The sequence below is a fragment of the Pristiophorus japonicus genome, chromosome 18 (assembly GCF_044704955.1).
Source record: "Pristiophorus japonicus isolate sPriJap1 chromosome 18, sPriJap1.hap1, whole genome shotgun sequence".
Taxonomy (NCBI): Eukaryota; Metazoa; Chordata; class Chondrichthyes; family Pristiophoridae; genus Pristiophorus; species Pristiophorus japonicus.
The window spans coordinates 291,740-309,320 of record NC_091994.1 but is presented as its reverse complement, the minus strand read 5'-3'; positions in this window follow the sequence as shown (position 1 = coordinate 309,320).

Here is a 17,581-nt window from a genome sequence, read left to right as displayed (position 1 = left end):
TACACCCTCGCATTTCTGGTATCAAGGTAAATCTCCCACCAGTCGTTCAGCTTGCTGTTCCCTCAGGCTCTCATAGTTCCATCCCTCTAACCATTTCCTGTTCCCCGCCTAACCCCTTTACAGCACATCCTTTTATATTCTTGTGTACCTGTTATTTCCCCACTCCAGACCCTCTCCTTCCGTCCTTATAAGCTGTTCATCAGTCACACGTTCTGGTTGTGATGAAGGGCTCAGTGTAAGGCGTTAATGTATCTGTTCTCACCAAGCATGCTGTGCCTGACTTGCTGAGTGAGGTGACAGCTTTGACTCAGTGGGTAGTGCTCTTACCTCTGAGCCAGAAGTCATGGCTTTAAGTCCCACTCCAGAGCACGTAATCCAGGCTGACACTCCCAGTGCAGTGCCGAGGGAGCACCGCACTGTCGGAGGGGCAGTACTGAGGGAGCGTGCACTGTCAGAGGGGCAGTACTGAGGGAGAGCCGCACTGTCGGAGGGGCAGTACTGAGGGAGAGCCGCACTGTCGGAGGGGCAGTACTGAGGGAGCGTGCACTGTCAGAGGGGCAGTACTGAGGGAGAGCCGCACTGTCGGAGGGGCAGTACTGAGGGAGAGCCGCACTGTCAGAGGGGCAGTACTGAGGGAGCGCCGCACTGTCAGAGGGGCAGTGCCGAGGGAGCGCCCCACTGTCAGAGGGGCAGTACTGAGGGAGCGCCGCACTGTCGGAGGGGCGGTATTGAGAGAGCACCACACTGTCGGAGGGGCAGTACTGAGGGAGTGCTGCACTGTCGGAGGGGCCGTCTTTCAGATGAGATGTTAAACCGAGGCCCCATCTGCCCTCTCAGGTGGATGCAAAAGATCCCATGGCCCTATTTCGAAGAAGAGCAGGGGAGTTCTCCCCGGTGTCCTGGGGACAATATTTATCCCTCAATCAACATCACCAAAACAGATTATCTGGTCATTATCACATTGCTGTTTGTGGGAGCTTGCTGTGCACAAATTGCCTGCTGCGTATCCCACATTACAACAGTGACTGCTCTCCGAAAGTACTTCATTGGTTGTGAAGCACTTTGGTGATGGTGAAAGACGCTATATAAATGCAAGTCTTTCTTTAATTTTCTGCTTTTGTTTCGGTCCCTCATCTACAGAAATTCGAGCGCCCCGTTTGGGGGCACAGACAGAAGTCTCGCCTCTCGCCAGAAATGGGGGTTACCAGCCCCGCAAGGAGTGGATCGTTAAATCATGCGGCGCACTTCCTTTCCGGGGCAGGAGCGGGGGGCACTGGGCCGGGTAGCACTGCCGCCTGGAAGGGGCTCTTCCCCGAATTAAAGGGGCAGGCCCAAGCTTCATTAATGAAAGGGGCCTCCCTGAATCATCGGGGAGCGGGGGTTGCCATGCCAACAGCCAACCACACTCGAGCAGTGTCCCAGGCCGACCGATGGCAGCACGGACCCCTCGCCTGAAGCGGCAACGGGGTGCATAAGGAAACTGGCCATTTTATTTACAACAGCAGCCCACCTGCCCTTTAACCTTTGCCCCGAGAGCAGCAGCCCACCTGCCCTTTAACCTTCACCCCGCGAGCAGCCGGCCGTTCGGTAAGCGCCCCCTGAGCTGCCGCTGTCATCGCGTGACGCAGTGTCAGGGGCGCTAACAGGGCGTTGCGCACGGTGCTGACATCAGCTTCGCCCAGTGGAGCAGAGCGTGGTGCTACGGAGCCGTTAGCAGCGCTGTGCCGGGTCGCAAAGTCATTTGCGCTCGGTAAGTCCCGCAGTGGGGGCTAATGAAGGCGCGAATGACCCCAATTTCTCCCCCTTCATCTCTCTGATTACTCCCTCTCTATTTTTCTGGTCTTATTTCTCTAATTGAGGCCAGTGGTTCAATTTCCCGTTTTTCTACCAAAATACAAAGCCTCCTTCAGCCTGATCAAAGATCCATGTCGGACACAGGAACAGGAGGAGGTCATTTAGCCCCTTGAGCCTGTCCCGCCATTCAATGAGATCACAGCTGGTCTGCGACCTAACTCAACATGCCCGCCTTGGTTCCATAAACCTTAATATCCTTACGCAACAAATAGCAATCTCAGTTCTGAAACGTTCCATTAACCCCCCACTCAACAGCCTTTCGGGGAGAGTTCCCGATTCCCACGGCCCTTTGTGTGAAGAAGTGCTTCCTGACATCACCCTGAACGGCCTGGCTCTAATTTTAAGGTCCTGCCCCTTGTTCTGGACTCCCCCCACCCGAGGGAATAGTTTCTCTCGATCCACCCCATCAACTCCTTTAATCATAAACCCCTCGATCAGATCACCCGCCAATCTTATATTCTTGAACATTTTTATTTCAGATTTCCAGCATTCCACATTCCACCTTTTTATATCTAGGATGGGAATTTTTTGGCTGGTGTTACTTTGCCCTCCTGTTTTTGCAGTTTTCTAGTTCCGAGTGTGTGGTGGAGTTTGACGCGAGTTTCCTGGGGTCAGGCCAGGCGATTGCACCGGCGGTGAACGCCAGGATTCGTATCGCTGAACCACACAACGCGAAACCACAGCCTAACCCGCCGCGACTCTGAACTTCCTCCCGCGCTCCACACTAACTGGACGAGGCCCGTTAACCATCCAGGGGGAGATGCTGTCTCGTCTCAACCCTTCAGCACTGAGCTCAACAAGGGCAACTTTGAAAGACATACCTGTATTTATATAGCACCTTTCACGACCACCGGACATCCCAAAGGGCTTTACAGCCAACGAAGTACTTTTGGAGTGTAGTCACTGTTGTAATGTGGGAAACGCAGCAGCCAATTTGCGCACAGCAAGCTCCCACAAACAGCAATGTGATAATGACCAGATAATCTGTTTTAGTGATGTTGATTGAGGGATAAATATTGGCCCCAGGACACCGGGGAGAACTCCCCTGAGGGGAGGCTAGATAAACACATGAGGGAGAAAGGAATGGAAGGCTAAACTGGTAGGCTGAGATGGAGAGGGTGGGAGGGGACTGGTGTGGGGCATAAACCCCGGCATGGACTCGATGAGCCGAATGGCCTGTTTCTGGGCTGTACCTTCGATGTTACAGAATAATGTAACAGTGTCAACAAACAACCAGACGTGCTCCCTTTCAAAGGGTCACAACTAGTAGAACATTTAAAAAATACAAAGGCGACTTATCAGATGAAATAATAACATTGCCGACGGCCCTGACTGCGGCCCACAGTTACCGCGGTGCCCACAGTGGTGGACGGCATCGAGCGTGTCTGTGAACACTGCGCCCGCCTTCTCCAGGGTCTCCCGGGTGTGGGTCAAAGCCACGGCCAGAGTGACCATCCCTACCCACGCCCCCCCCCACCATCCGCACCACACGGGCCGAGTCCAACGTGGACCCACGAACGCCCACCATGGCCAGACCCCAGGAGCAGACCCTTGAGGTCCTCCAATTTGCTGTCCTCCCCCACCTCCGCCCCATCTCCTGCCCCCCACCCCGACCGGCCAAAGTCCAGTCGCACTTTGCCGCAGTGTGTTGGTAATCATGTTTCATCGTGCGTCAGGTCCAGTCGGAGAAGCTCATCCTGTGTTTGGCTTCAGTTCGATACGTTTAGGGATATCACAGAGGGGTTGTGTCACGGCTAGGGGACAGCTATTGATTAACTCATGCCCCAGGCTGACTTGGATTCAATTTTCTGTGATCTGCAAGGCTGTAATTTAAGATTTATTAGATAATGATATCACGAACAGTTGGATTTTCCAACGTCTCAGCACAATGCCGAGTTGACCAGATACCATTCCAGGCAAAGCTCGAAGAACACATGAGGGAGAAAGGGAGAGAAGGTTTGGGGTGGGAGGGGGCTGGTGTGGAGCATAAACGCCAGCATGGACCTGCTGGGCCCAATGGCCTGTTACGGTGCTGTATGTTCGATGTAATCAGTACAATGTGACAAAAAATATCAACAGTGTTAATGTTTTTTGAATTTATTCTTTATTGACTAGAGGAGATTTTTGAATTGTTGCTGTATCTTTATTTTGAGAAGGGGGTCCCAGGTTTGTTTCCCTGGTGTGTGCCGAGTTAGCTGACCTCAGATGTGGTGACGAGATAGGGGGGGCGGGGGGAATGCGGTCGGGACGATTAACCTTTAATGCCCTTGGGTGAGGTGGGATCGCAGTGCAGGTCGCTATCCTACTCCTCTCACAGTGAGGTGACCATGTGTCGCGGGCGGAGGGTGGGGATGGAGCTTGGCTGTGATGGCCTTCCACAGTCGATCAGCCAGACCAACATTAATTGTCTCCGCGCTCGCACGGACATTGGTCGCTCGAGGTGGGTGGGGGGGGCATTAGAGGGGTGACTAGCACCCTGATACCTGACCTAGGGAGAGGGCGAGGAACAGTTGTATTCCACACCTAGCAGGCATCCCTCACATGTGACCGGCGGTGGGCTATTCGAGTACGGGGGCATCACTGCCGAGCCCAATCCCTTTGGGAGAATTCGAGCTAGGTCATTCAGGAGTGAAATCAGGAAACGTTTTTTCACACTCGGAGTTCAGGAACTCTCTCTCCCCAATGTGGATGTTGGGGCCCAATTTGAAATTTTCAAGACTGAGTTCCATAGATCTTTTATTTGGGTAATGCTATCATGAATAGGAGCAAAGGCAGGTCAATGGAGTTGATGTGCAGATCAGCCATGATCTGATTGAATGGCGGAGCAGGCTCGAGGGGCACCTATGCCCTCACCTGATATCACATCGATGCGCGATCCAGAATCGGTCACTGGATCGTGTAATCTAGAGCACCACCTAATGGACCACTGCTCCACCTGGTGGACTACTGTGGTAATGCAACCACTGCTGTTTATCCAATAAAAGGATCATGTGACAAGGTCACCTGACAAGTTCCAGATTGAAGCCATCTTGAGCGTGTGTGCTTTCGTGATGTCGTGAGAAGATATTACAGCAATCAGGAATCACAATCCTTTCCGAACACGGAGGCACTTACAGTTCCTCTACTTCCTCCGTGGGCGAGATCAGCCAACTCAAGGCAGACCTGGGCAGCTTTGATCTGATTGGGCGAGGTCTGGAGGATGGAAGAAAGGAGGAACCAAGACTACATCAGCCATATTTTCTTGAGGGGAAGACTGGGCGTATATTTCGTCATTGGCTTAGCATGTTCACAATGCCAAAGATTCCATCAAATCGTAACTTTGCTCAGAGTGGGCAAAGCTTTGGAGAAATGATGGTGCCCCCTTAAAAACATCAGCAATTTCCAGAAGCGGATAGATGCGCTCGATGGCGGATGCCGTGTGGTACTGGGACTCCAGCGAATCCTCGAGGTCCCTGCTAATCTTCGGAGGGTGACCCTGAGACCACAACAACTTGCCTCACTGCCCCTGGGCTAGGGCAGGAAAGTTCCAGCTCGTCAGTGAGACCAGGATCGGGCGTGTCTGTGATGCCTTTCCAGGTCAACTAGCCCACTGTCATTCTGCCTAAACTTTCTGGCCCACGCAGGGAGGCGCATCTCAGGCCAGGTGGGACTTGGACTTCAGAAACGCAGCCCGACCCGGCTTCAGGGTCACTTAAGGGGGCATTTTTAACCCAACCCGCCCATTGAGTAAATGACGGGAAAGGTCACAAGGCCAATTTTACTACCTTGAAGTCATCGGAGAGTAATATCGGACAGTGTGTAAACCCCACATTCCACCCACATCAATGCTCCCACTCTCACCGCCAATGTTCTCTCTCATTTTCAAATGTCCTTCCATTCAAAAACCTCCAGGCCGCTGCAGGCTGCACAGCTTAGCGGGAACTTTTTGCCCCCCGCTATGTTTAAGGAGCCACCTCACCCCCACCCCACCCTCGGTTGACCCTTGAACCCTGCTCGGCCAAAGCACGTGCACTCTCCGCTCAAATGACGCAAAACTGCCAGGAACTACACTGCGGGAGGAATTACCCCCATTTCCATTCCCTACACCCACAGCTGGGTGGGCAGCTGGAAGATGGGGTGGAGGCGAAAAGGTGAACCCCACATCCACAGAGAAATCCATGCCAGAGGTGGGCAGGCTGGGGACTGGGGTGGAATGTCTAGGCTCACCAGAGGCGGAGCCAAGGAGGGGCCGGGGGGAAGGGTCATGACCTCATGACGTGCTCCACCCAATCACTTTGAGGGTACCACTGTGGCTTTGAGAAGCGCCCACCCCCTGTTTGTCTCCCACAAACCTCCGTCGGCCATCTTGGGCCTCTAGGGTCAGGCCTGTAAGAGTCTCCCGGGGCATTCCCAACTTCAATCATACAATCATAGAACGGTTACCGCATAGAAGGAGGCCATTCGGCCTGTCGAGCCCGTGCCGGCTCTCTGCAGGAGCACCTCAGCCAGTCCCGCTCCCCCGCCCTTTCCCCGGAGCCCGGCAAATCTTTTCCCTTCAGGGACCTATCCAATTCCCTTTTGAAAGCCGCGATTGAGTCTGCCTCCACCACCCTCTTAGGCAGCGCATTCCAGATGATAACCACTCGCTGCGTAAAAAATGTTTTTCTCACATGTCACCTTTGGTTCTTCTGCCAATCGCCTTAAATCTGTGTCCTCTGGTTCCCGAACCTTCCACCAATGGGAACAGTGTCTCTCTGCTCTGTCCGGACCCCTCGTGATTTGGTGTTGGGCTCAGGGCTGTCGACATTGCCCCTTTCCCAGCGAGGGGTTGCCCAGGTTTCTCCAGAAACCTCCAGCACATTGGCTTTGAGCACCCGGGCACTGAACAACAAATTCTACTTTTTTAATGTTTTTTGAACAATTTAAAGGGTTGGATTCTTGGCTCATTGCTGCCCCTGTTAGTGCCCCGGGAGGGGCAGCAATGGAGGGTGGGCGGCCAGCTCCCAGCTCCCCGCCGGGACGTTCGGGGCCGGTATCGGCGGGACACGGAGCATTACCGCCCGGGGGAGGTGAGCCGGTGTGTAACGCCCCCTGGGCGGGACTCCGGCTCGATTCGTGCCTCCTGCCCGATCCGTACGCCCCGCGGTGTGCCCCCTGCTGGGACCATCTGGGAAAGCGGGCGGCTCGAGCTGTCGCGGCCACAGAGAGGGAAGGAATGTCCACCTCGGGCAAGCGAGGTTGGTTTGTATTTTATTTGTTGGCGATGTATGTTGTGGTGGCATGGGCTGTGTATTGGGAATGTTTCTGGTGGGTTGTTTTCTCACCCCACAGACCTCTCTCGGAGCGCTCCCGGGCCGGCTGTTTAGCTCAGGATTGTCCCGTGCTCAGCCGGCCTAGCGCCCTGAGAGAGATATACACAACGCCTCCCGTAGTGCCCCGCCACACTCAGGGCCCCGCCCACACTCAGGGCCCCGCCCACACTCACACTCAGGGCCTTGCCCCACACTCAGGGCCCGCCCACACTCAGGGCCCGCCCCCACACTCAGGGCCCCGCCCACACTCAGGGCCCGCCCCCACACTCAGGGCCCCCCCCCTCCCCACACAGGGCCCCGCCCCACACTCAGGGCCCGGCCACACTCAGGACCCCGCCCCCACACTCAGGGCCTGACTACACTCAAAGCCCCGCCCCCACACTCAGGGCCCGACCACACTCAAAGCCCCGCCCCCACACTCAGGGCCCCGCCACCACATTTAGGGCCCGCCTCACACTCAGGGCCCCGCCCCCACACTCAGGGCCCGCCTCACACTTAGGGCCCTGCCCCACACTCAGGGCCCGACCACACTTAGGGCCCCGCCCCACACTCAGGGCCCGACCACACTCAGGGCCCCGTCCCCTCCCCACACAGGGCCCCGCCCCACACTCAGGGCCCCGCCCCATAAGTGCCTCGCCCCATACTCAGGGCCTCGCCCCACAATCAGGGCCCCGCCACCACATTCAGGGCCCGCCTCACACTCAGGGCCCCGTCCCCTCCCCACACAGGGCCCCGCCCCACACTCAGGGCCCCGCCCCCGCCCCACATAGGGCCCTGCCCCACACTCAGGGCCCACCCACACAGAGCCCCGCCCCACATTCACTGCCCAATTTTGCTGACTTGAGGAGCAAATATTTTGCAGGCAGTACCAGGGCTGCCCCATCGCCATTAAGGCCCCGAAATCTGAAAAGCCTGTTTCATTAAGTAGTGATAAAAATATTGGAGATGGGGGGAGGAGGTCAGCTCGAGGCCAGAGGACATGTGATGAAATCTCCAGGAATATGTCCGAACAGAGTTGGTCACCCCATTCCCCACCAAGTTGGCCAACATCTCCACCCTGGACCATCCACAGTCGCTCACCCCACACTCCTTCAGGGGCTGGGGCAGGCTCTGTCGGAGTGGACCTGTTTCTATAAAGCCTGTGAAATACTTGGTGAGAGTCAGTATGGAAGCAAATTGTGAATTGGGGCACTGGTCAGCACAAGAATATATATTTTTTGTGTCACTCTTCGGAACAACCCGTGAGACTACACTTCATCAAATAACAGGATATCAAGGTTGGCCCTTTGAAGCCTGGTATTTTATGCAGCCACCGAGGGTTGCTATGGGAACCCTTGTTTCATGCAAGCACCAGTCAGGAGAGCGACTGTTTGACTTACCGCAGCAGCAATCATCGTATGACCCACTGACCCACTTTGAAGCCTCCCTACCTCCTCCACCCCACCCCCCTCCTCGCCTGAGCCTCTCAGGGGGCCGCTTTGTTGCCCCCCTCTCGGCCTGCAATCAAAGCCTCTCCGCTCTGGAATATGAGGGAGAAAGAGAGAGAGACAAGCGAGACCAAAAATTAAGCTTGTTCTGTGAGTGTGGTCATAAGAACGGAAGAATTAGGAGCAAGAGTCGGCCATTCGGCCCCTCAAGCCTGCTCCGCCATTCAGTAAGATCATGGCTGATCTTTGACCTCAACTCCACTTTCCCGCCCGATCGCCATATCCCTTGATGCCCCGAGAGTCCAAAATTCTATCGATCTCAGCCTTGAATATACTCAGAGACTGAGCCTTCACAGCCCTCTGGGGCAGAGAATCCCAAAGATTCACCCCCTCTGAGTGAAGAAATTTCACCTCACCTCAGTCCTCTTATTCTGAGACTGTGACCCAATTGTCATCGAGCCAATCGCTGCTCAGGACTGTGACCATGGACTGAAAGTGACCGAATACATTCATTGACCTAAGGGTCATGATCATCATCATCATAGGCAGTCCCTCGGAATCGAGGAAGACTTACTTCCACTCTAAAAGTGAGTTCTCAGGTGACTGAACAGTCCAATACGGGAATTACAGTCTGTCACAGGTGGGACAGACAGTGGTTGGGGGAAGGGGAGGGTGGGACAGGTTTGCCGCACGCTCCTTCCGCTGCCTGCGCTTGATATTCTGCATGCTCTCGGTGATGAGACTCGAGGTGCTCAGCGCCCTCCCGGATGCACTTCATCCACTTAAGGCGGTCTTTGGCCAGGGACTCCCAGGTGTCAGTGGGGATGTTGCACTTTATCAGGGAGGCTTTGAGGATGTCCTTGAAACATTTCCTCTGCCCATCTGGGGCTCGCTTACCGTGTAGGAGTTCCGAGTAGAGCTTTTGCTTTGGGAGTCTCGTGTCGGGTAACCTAAGGGTAACCAATTAGCTACAGCAGAGGTACATAATTGCCAGGGGTCCACTCGTTTAAGGGCGAATGGATGAGCCATTTGTTCCCCTAACATCTATCGACGTACAATAATGCAGGTGTGTGTTTTTTTACTGCCTCACTCGACATTTACTGATTGTAACACACTTACCCAGCAAGGCCACGAGGCCCGGGTGTCAGGCATGGCTCAGTGGGTAACACACTTGCCTTTGAGTCAGCAGGTTGTAGGTTCAAACCTTGAGATTTGAGCACAAAATCCTGACTGACACTCCAGGGCAGGGCTGAAGGAGTGCTGCACTGTCAGAGGTGCCGTCTTTCAAATGAGACATTAAACCGAGGCCCCGTCTGCTCTCTTGGGTGGATTTAAAAGATCCCACTGAATTATTTTGAAGAAAAGCAGGTGAGTTCTGGGGCGGGGGGTGGGAACAAATAGGGAGTCCTGGTCAACTTTTATTTCTCAACTAACATCTCCTTTAACACATTATCTGCTCATTATCACATTGCTGTGTGTGGGAGCTTGCTGTGCACAAATTGGCTGCTGTGTTTCCCACATTACAACAGTGACTACACTCCAAAAGTACTTCACCGGCTGTAAAGCGCTTTGGGACGTCCGGTGGTCGTGAAAGGAGTGAGGGGGGGTGGGAGGGGAGTGGGGGGTGGGGATGGGGTGTTTAGGGGGCCGTTGGGGGATGGGGGGTTGGGGGGGTCGTTGGGGAATGGGGGGAGGGTTTGGGGTTGGGGGGTTTGGGGGAGGGGGCAGGGGATCAGATGGAGTTAGTACACGTTCTGGTTGGTGCTTTACTATATCTGGTGGAAACTGATGAAATGAAAGTTGAATAACTAGGAGCCCTCGTTCACACCCACGGCATTGGACACAAGTAAGTGAGGAAAAATGGACTTTTGCTGTCGAGTTGACACTTTAGAAATTCCAGGACGATCCCACCATAATCTGCACAGTCCGATCCAAAAGCCGCTATTGGCGACCAGGTGTGCTGACTGCTCACCCCTTGTGCGATGGTAACTAATGCAGAGCGGGGGGTGGGGAATCTGCCTTACCTCTGTGTGTGACCCAGGCTTCCTGTAGGCTGCATGCTTATAACAACAACAGGATTGTTCCAGAGGCAGCGCATTCCCTGAGCATCGCAGGAAGTCAGTTCAAGAGCTGGTCCATGTCGGGAAAGAGCATCCATCTCATTTCTGTTTTTTTTGCCTTGTTATTGCGTGTAGTGTTAATATTTCCAGGTGTGTCTGTGTTAGTCAGCGTGCTGTGAATTATCTGCATTCGGGATGTTTTTATGTACTGGACATTGGTTGTTAGAATAAAGGATTTTATAAAACGAAAACTGACCTTTTACTTCACTTGTCTGTGATTGGGTGTTGGGGTGGGGTGGGGTGGGTGAGGGTGGGGACGGGTTGAGGGTGAGGGTAGGGGGGTGGGGTGAGGGCGGGGTGAGGGTGGGGGCAGGGTGGGGATGGGGTGAGGGTGGGGGCGGGGTGAGGGTGGGGTGGGGTGAGGGTGGGGGCGGGGTGAGGGTGGGGGAGGGGTGAGGGTGGGGGAGGGGTGAGGACGGGGTGAGGGTGGGGGTGGGGCCAGGGTGGGGGTGGGGCGGGGTGAGGGTGGGGGTGGTGTGAGGGTGGGGGCGGGGTGAGGGTGGGGTGAGGGTGGGGTGAGGGCAAAGGTGATTGGAAGGGTGAGCCCAAGGACGGGGGCGGGGTTGGGTCAAGGGCGAGGGTGGGGGTATCTGCCTATCTGCCTCTCTTACACACACTCTCCCTCTCTGTCTGTTTGTCTCTCACTCTATCTCGCTCGCTCTCTCACTATCTCTGACTCCCTGTGTGACTCTCAGTCTCTCACTTTCTAACTCTGTCTCTGTCTCTCCCTATCTCTCTTTCGTTGACACTCACTTCCTCTATCTATCTATCTGTCTGTCTGTCTGTCTGTCTGTCTATCTATCTATCTATCTATCTATCTATCTATCTATCTATCTATCTATCTATCTATCTATCTATCTATCTATCGATCTATCGATCTATCTATCTATCTATCGAGGCGGCGGCAGATGGTGAGCCGCGAGTCTGGGGTCGGAGGCCTATAAAAGGCCCAGCGGCAGCGAGAGACTTGTGCAGCTACAGGGAGAAGGCAAAAAAGAATTGGAAAGAAACAGAAAGGTGACGTCACAGCCAAGGGGGTAAGTGATTGGCTGGTGATTGGTGAGTAGTTTTTCTTTCTTCTCTTCTATAACAGTGAGTAAACTTTAGCATTGTTGTTGCTGATCTAAGGGTTAAGTCATGGCAGGAGAGCTCGGTCAGGTGTTATGCTCCTCCTGTACCATGTGGGAACTCAGGGACGACTCCAGTGTTCCTGACGACTACGTGTGCGGGAAGTTTATCCGCCTCCAGCTCCTGACGGACCGCGTTGCGGAGTTGGAGCTGAGGGTAGATTCACTCTGGTGCATCCATGATGCTGAGAATTACGTGAGTAGCATGTGTAGCGAGTTGGTCTTACCATAGGTGAAGGGTCTACAGCCAGATAGGGAATGGAAGACCAGCAGGAAGAGCAGTGCAAGGAAGGTAGTGCAGGGGTCCCCTGTGGTCATCCCCCTGCAAAACAGATACACTGCTTTGAGTACTGTTGAAGGGGATGACTCATCAGGGGAGGGCAGCAGCAGCCAAGTTCATGCACCGTGGTTGGCTCTGCTGCACAGGAGGGCAGGAAAAAGAGTGGGAGAGCGATAGTGATAGGGGATTCAATTGTAAGGGGAATAGATAGACGTTTCTGCGGCCGCAACCGAGACTCCAGGATGGTATGTTGCCTCCCTGGTGCAAGGGTCAAGGATGTCTCTGAGCGGGTGCAGGACATTCTAAAAAAGGAGGGAGAACAGCCAGTTGTCGTGGTGCACATTGGTACCAACGACATAGGTAAAAAAAGGGATGAGGTCCTACGAAACGAATTTAAGGAGCTAGGAGCTAAATTAAAAAGTAGGACCTCAAAAGTAGTAATCTCGGGATTGCTACCAGTGCCACGTGCTAGTCAGAGTAGGAATCGCAGGATAGCGCAGATGAATACGTGGCTTGAGCAGTGGTGCAGCAGGGAAGGATTCAAATTCCTGGGACATTGGAACCGGTTCTGGGGGAGGTGGGACCAGTACAAACCGGACAGTCTGCACCTGGGCAGGACCGGAACCAATGTCCTAGGGGGAGTGTTTGCTAGTGCTGTTGGGGAGAAGTTAAACTAATATAGCAGGGGGATGGGAATCAATGCAGGGAGACAGAGGGAAACAAAAAGGAGACAAAAGCAAAAGACAGAAAGGAGATGAGGAAAAGTGGAGGGCAGAGAAACCCAAGACAAAAAACAAAAAGGGCCACTGTACAGCAAAATTCTAAAAGGAAAAAGGGTGTTAAAAAAACAAGCCTGAAGGCTTTGTGTCTTAATGCAAGGAGTATCCGTACTAAGGTGGATGAATTAACTGTGCAAATAGATGTTAACAAATATGATGTGATTGGGATTACGGAGACGTGGCTCCAGGATGATCAGGGCTGGGAACTCAACATCCAGGGGTATTCAACATTCAGGAAGGATAGAATAAAAGGAAAAGGAGGTGGGGTAGCATTGCTGGTTAAAGAAGAGATTAATGCAATAGTTAGAATGGACATTAGCTTGGATGATGTGGAATATATATGGGTAGAACTGCAGAACACCAAAGGGCAAAAAACATCAGTGGGAGTTGTGTACAAACCTCCAAACAGTAGTAGTAATGTTGGGGAGAGCATCAAACAGGAAATTAGGGGTGCATGCAATAAGGGTGCAGCAGTTATAATGGGTGACTTTAATATGCACATAGATTGGGCTAACCAAACTGGAAGCAATAAGGTGGAGGAGGATTTCCTGGAGTGCATAAGGGATGGTTTTCTAGACCAATATGTCGAGGAACCAACTAGGGGAGAGGCCATCTTAGACTGGGTGTTGTGTAATGAGAGAGGATTAATTAGCAATACCATTGTGCGAGACCCCTTGGGGAAGAGTGACCATAATATAGTGGAATTCTGCATTAGGATGGAGAATGAAACAGTTAATTCAGAGACCATGGTCCAGAACTTAAAGAAGGGTAACTTTGAAGGTATGAGGCGTGAATTAGCTAGGATTGATTGGCGAATGATACTGAAGGGGTTGACTGTGGATGGGCAATGGCAGACATTTAAAGACCGCATGGATGAACTACAACAATTGTACATTCCTATCTGTCGTAAAAATAAAAAAGGGAAGGTGGCTCAACCGTGGCTATGAGGGAAAATCAGGGATAGTATTAAAGCCAAGGAAGTGGCATACAAATTGGCCAGAAATAGCAGTGAACCCGGAGACTGGGAGAAATTTAGAACTCAGGAGAGGAGGACAAAGAGTTTGATTAGGGCAGGGAAAATGGAGTACGAGAAGAAGCTTGCAGGGAACATTAAGACGGATTGCAAAAGTTTCTATAGATATGTAAAGAGAAAAAGGTTAGTAAAGACAAACGTAGGTCCCCTGCAGTCAGAATCAGGGGAAGTCATAACGGGGAAAAAAGAAATGGCAGACCAATTGAACAAGTACTTTGGTTCGGTATTCACTGAGGAGGACACTAACAACCTTCCGGATATAAGAGGGGTCAGAGGGTCTAGTAAGGAGGAGGAACTGAGGGAAATCCTTATTAGTCGGGAAATTGTGTTGGGGAAATTAATGGGATTGAAGGCCGATAAATCCCCAGGGCCTGATGGACTGCATCCCAGAGTACTTAAGGAGGTGGCCTTGGAAATAACGGATGCATTGACAGTCATTTTCCAACATTCCATTGACTCTGGATCAGTTCCTATCGAGTGGAGGGTAGCCAATGTAACCCCACTTTTTAAAAAAGGAGGGAGAGAGAAAACAGGGAATTATCGACCGGTCAGCCTGACATCGGTAATGTGTAAGATGATGGAATCAATTATTAAGGATGTGATAGCAGCGCATTTGGAAAGAGGTGACATGATAGGTCCAAGTCAGCATGGATTTGTGAAAGGGAAATCATGCTTGACAAATCTTCGAGAATTTTTTGAGGATGTTTCCAGTAGAGTGGACAAGGGAGAACCAGTTGATGTGGTGTATTTGGACTTTCAGAAGGCTTTCGACAAGGTCCCACACAAGAGATTAATGTGGAAAGTTAAAGCACATGGGATTGGGGGTAGTGTGCTGACATGGATTGAGAACTGGTTGTCAGACAGGAAGCAAAGAGTAGGAGTAAATGGGTACTTTTCAGAATGGCAGGCAGTGACTAGTGGGGTACCGCAAGGTTCTGTGCTGGGGCCCCAGCTGTTTACATTGTACATTAATGATTTAGACAAGGGAATTAAATCTAGTATCTCCAAATTTGCGGATGACACTAAGTTGGGTGGCAGTGTGAGCTGCGAGGAGGATGCTATGAGGCTGCAGAGTGACTTGGATAGATTAGGTGAGTGGGCAAATGCATGGCAGCTGAAGTATAATGTGGATAAATGTGAGGTTATCCACTTTGGTGGTAAAAACAGAGAGACAGACTATTATCTGAATGGTGACAGATTAGGAAAAGGGGAGGTGCAACGAGACCTGGGTGTCATGGTACATCAGTCATTGAAGGTTGGCATGCAGGTACAGCAGGCGGTTAAGAAAGCAAATGGCATGTTGGTCTTCATAGCGAGGGGATTTGAGTACAGGGGCAGGGAGGTGTTGCTACAGTTGTACAGGGCCTTGGTGAGGCCACACCTGGAATATTGTGTACAGTTTTGGTCTCCTAACTTGAGGAAGGACATTCTTGCTATTGAGGGAGTGCAGCGAAGGTTCACCAGACTGATTCCCGGGATGGAAGGACTGACCTATCAAGAAAGACTGGATCAACTGGGCTTGTATTCACTAGAGTTCAGAAGAATGAGAGGGGATCTCATAGAAACGTTTAAAATTCTGATGGGTTTAGACAAGTTAGATGCAGGAAGAATGTTCCCAATGTTGGGGAAGTCCAGAACCAGGGGTCACAGTCTAAGGATAAGGGGTAAGCCATTTAGGACCGAGATGAGGAGAAAATTCTTCACCCAGAGAGTGGTGAACCTGTGGAATTCTCTACCACAGAAAGTTGTTGAGGCCAATTCACTAAAGATATCAAAAAGGAGTTAGATGTAGTCCTTACTACTCGGGGGATCAAGGGGTGTGGCGAGAAAGCAGGAATGGGGTACTGAAGTTGCATGTTCAGCCATGAACTCATTGAATGGTGGTGCAGGCTCGAAGGGCCGAATGGCCTACTCCTGCACCTATTTTCTATGTTTCTATGTTTCTATCTATCCCACTGCTACTAATTCAGGAGACGAAGGTAAGGACAGAAGGGAACTTCCAAACTCTGGGCAAAATACTGGCGCAGCACAGGGCAGGGCAGGGCAGGACAGGGCAGGGCAGGACAGGGCAGGGCAGGGCAGGGCAGGGCAGGGCAGGACAGGATAGGGCAGGGCAGGGCAGGGCAGGACAGGGCAGGGCAGGGCAGGGCAGGGTAAGATGCAATGTGAAGTGACCAGAATCGGTATTTGGGGCAGCACCAAGGGGACAGTGGCTGGGTTCGAACCTTACAGCACAGAAGGAGGCCATGAGGCCCATCGTGCCTGTGTCGGCTCAAAAGAGTGATCCAAACAGTCCCAATCCCCCCGCTCTTTCCCCATAGCCCTGCAAATGTTTCCTTTACAAGCAGGTACTATTGAAACTGCTTCCATCACCCTTTCAGGCAGCGCATTCCAGATCTTATCAACTCACTGCATAATGATACATTTAACATAAGAACATAAGAAATAGGAGCAGGAGTAGGCCATACGGCCCCTCGAGCCTGCTCCACCATTTAATACGTTCTTGGCTGATCCAATCATGGACTTAGCTCCACTTCCCCGCCCACTCCCCATAACCCCTTATTCCTTTATCGGTAAAGAAACTGTCGATCTCTGTCTTAAATTTATTCAATGTCCCAGCTTCCACAGCTCTCTGAAGCAGCGAATTCTACAGATTTACAACCCTGAGAGAGAAAAAATTTCTCCTCATCTCTGTTTTAAATGGGCGGCCCCTTATTCTAAGATCATGCCCCCTAGTTCTAGTCTCCCCCTCAGTGGAAACATCCTCTCTGCATCCACCTTGTCAAGCCCCCTCATAATCTTATACGTTTCGATAAGATCACCTCTCATTCTTCTGAACTCCAATGAGTAGAGGCCCAACCTGCTCAACCTTTCCTCATAAGTCAACCCCCTCATCTCCGGAATCAACCGAGTGAACCTTCTCTGAACTGCCTCCAAAGCAAGTATATCCTTTCGTAAATATGGAAACCAAAACTGCACGCAGTATTCCAGGTGTGGCCTCACCAATACCCTATATAACTAGCAAGGCTTCCCTGCTTTTATACTCCATCCTCTTTGCAATAAAGGCCAAGATTCCATTGGCCTTCCTGATCACTTGCTGTACCTGCATACTAACCTTTTGTGTTTCATGCACAAGTACCCCCAGATCCCACTGTACTGCAGCACTTTGCAATCTTTCTCCATTTAAATAATAACTTGCTCTTTGATTTTTTCTGCCAAAGTGCATGACCTCACACTTTCCAACATTATACTACATCTGCCAAATTTTTGTCCACTCACTTAGCCTGTCTATGTCATTTTGCAGATTTTTGTGTCCTCCCATTGCTTTTCCTCCCATCTTTGGCTATGTTATACTCGATCCGTTCTTCCTAGTCATTAATATAGATTGTAAATAGTTGGGGCCCCAGCACTGATCCCTGTGATCCACTAGTTACTGATTGCTAACGAGAAAATGAACCATTTATCCTGACTCTCTGTTTTCTGTTCGTTAGCCAATCCTCTATCCATTCCAATATATTACCCCCAACCCCGTGAACTTTTATCTTGTGCAATAATCTTTTATGTGGCACCTTGTCAAATGCCTTCTGGAAGTCCAAATACACCACATCCACTGGTTCCCCTTTGTCCACCGTCTTCGTTACATCCTCAAAGAATTCCAGCAAATTTGTCA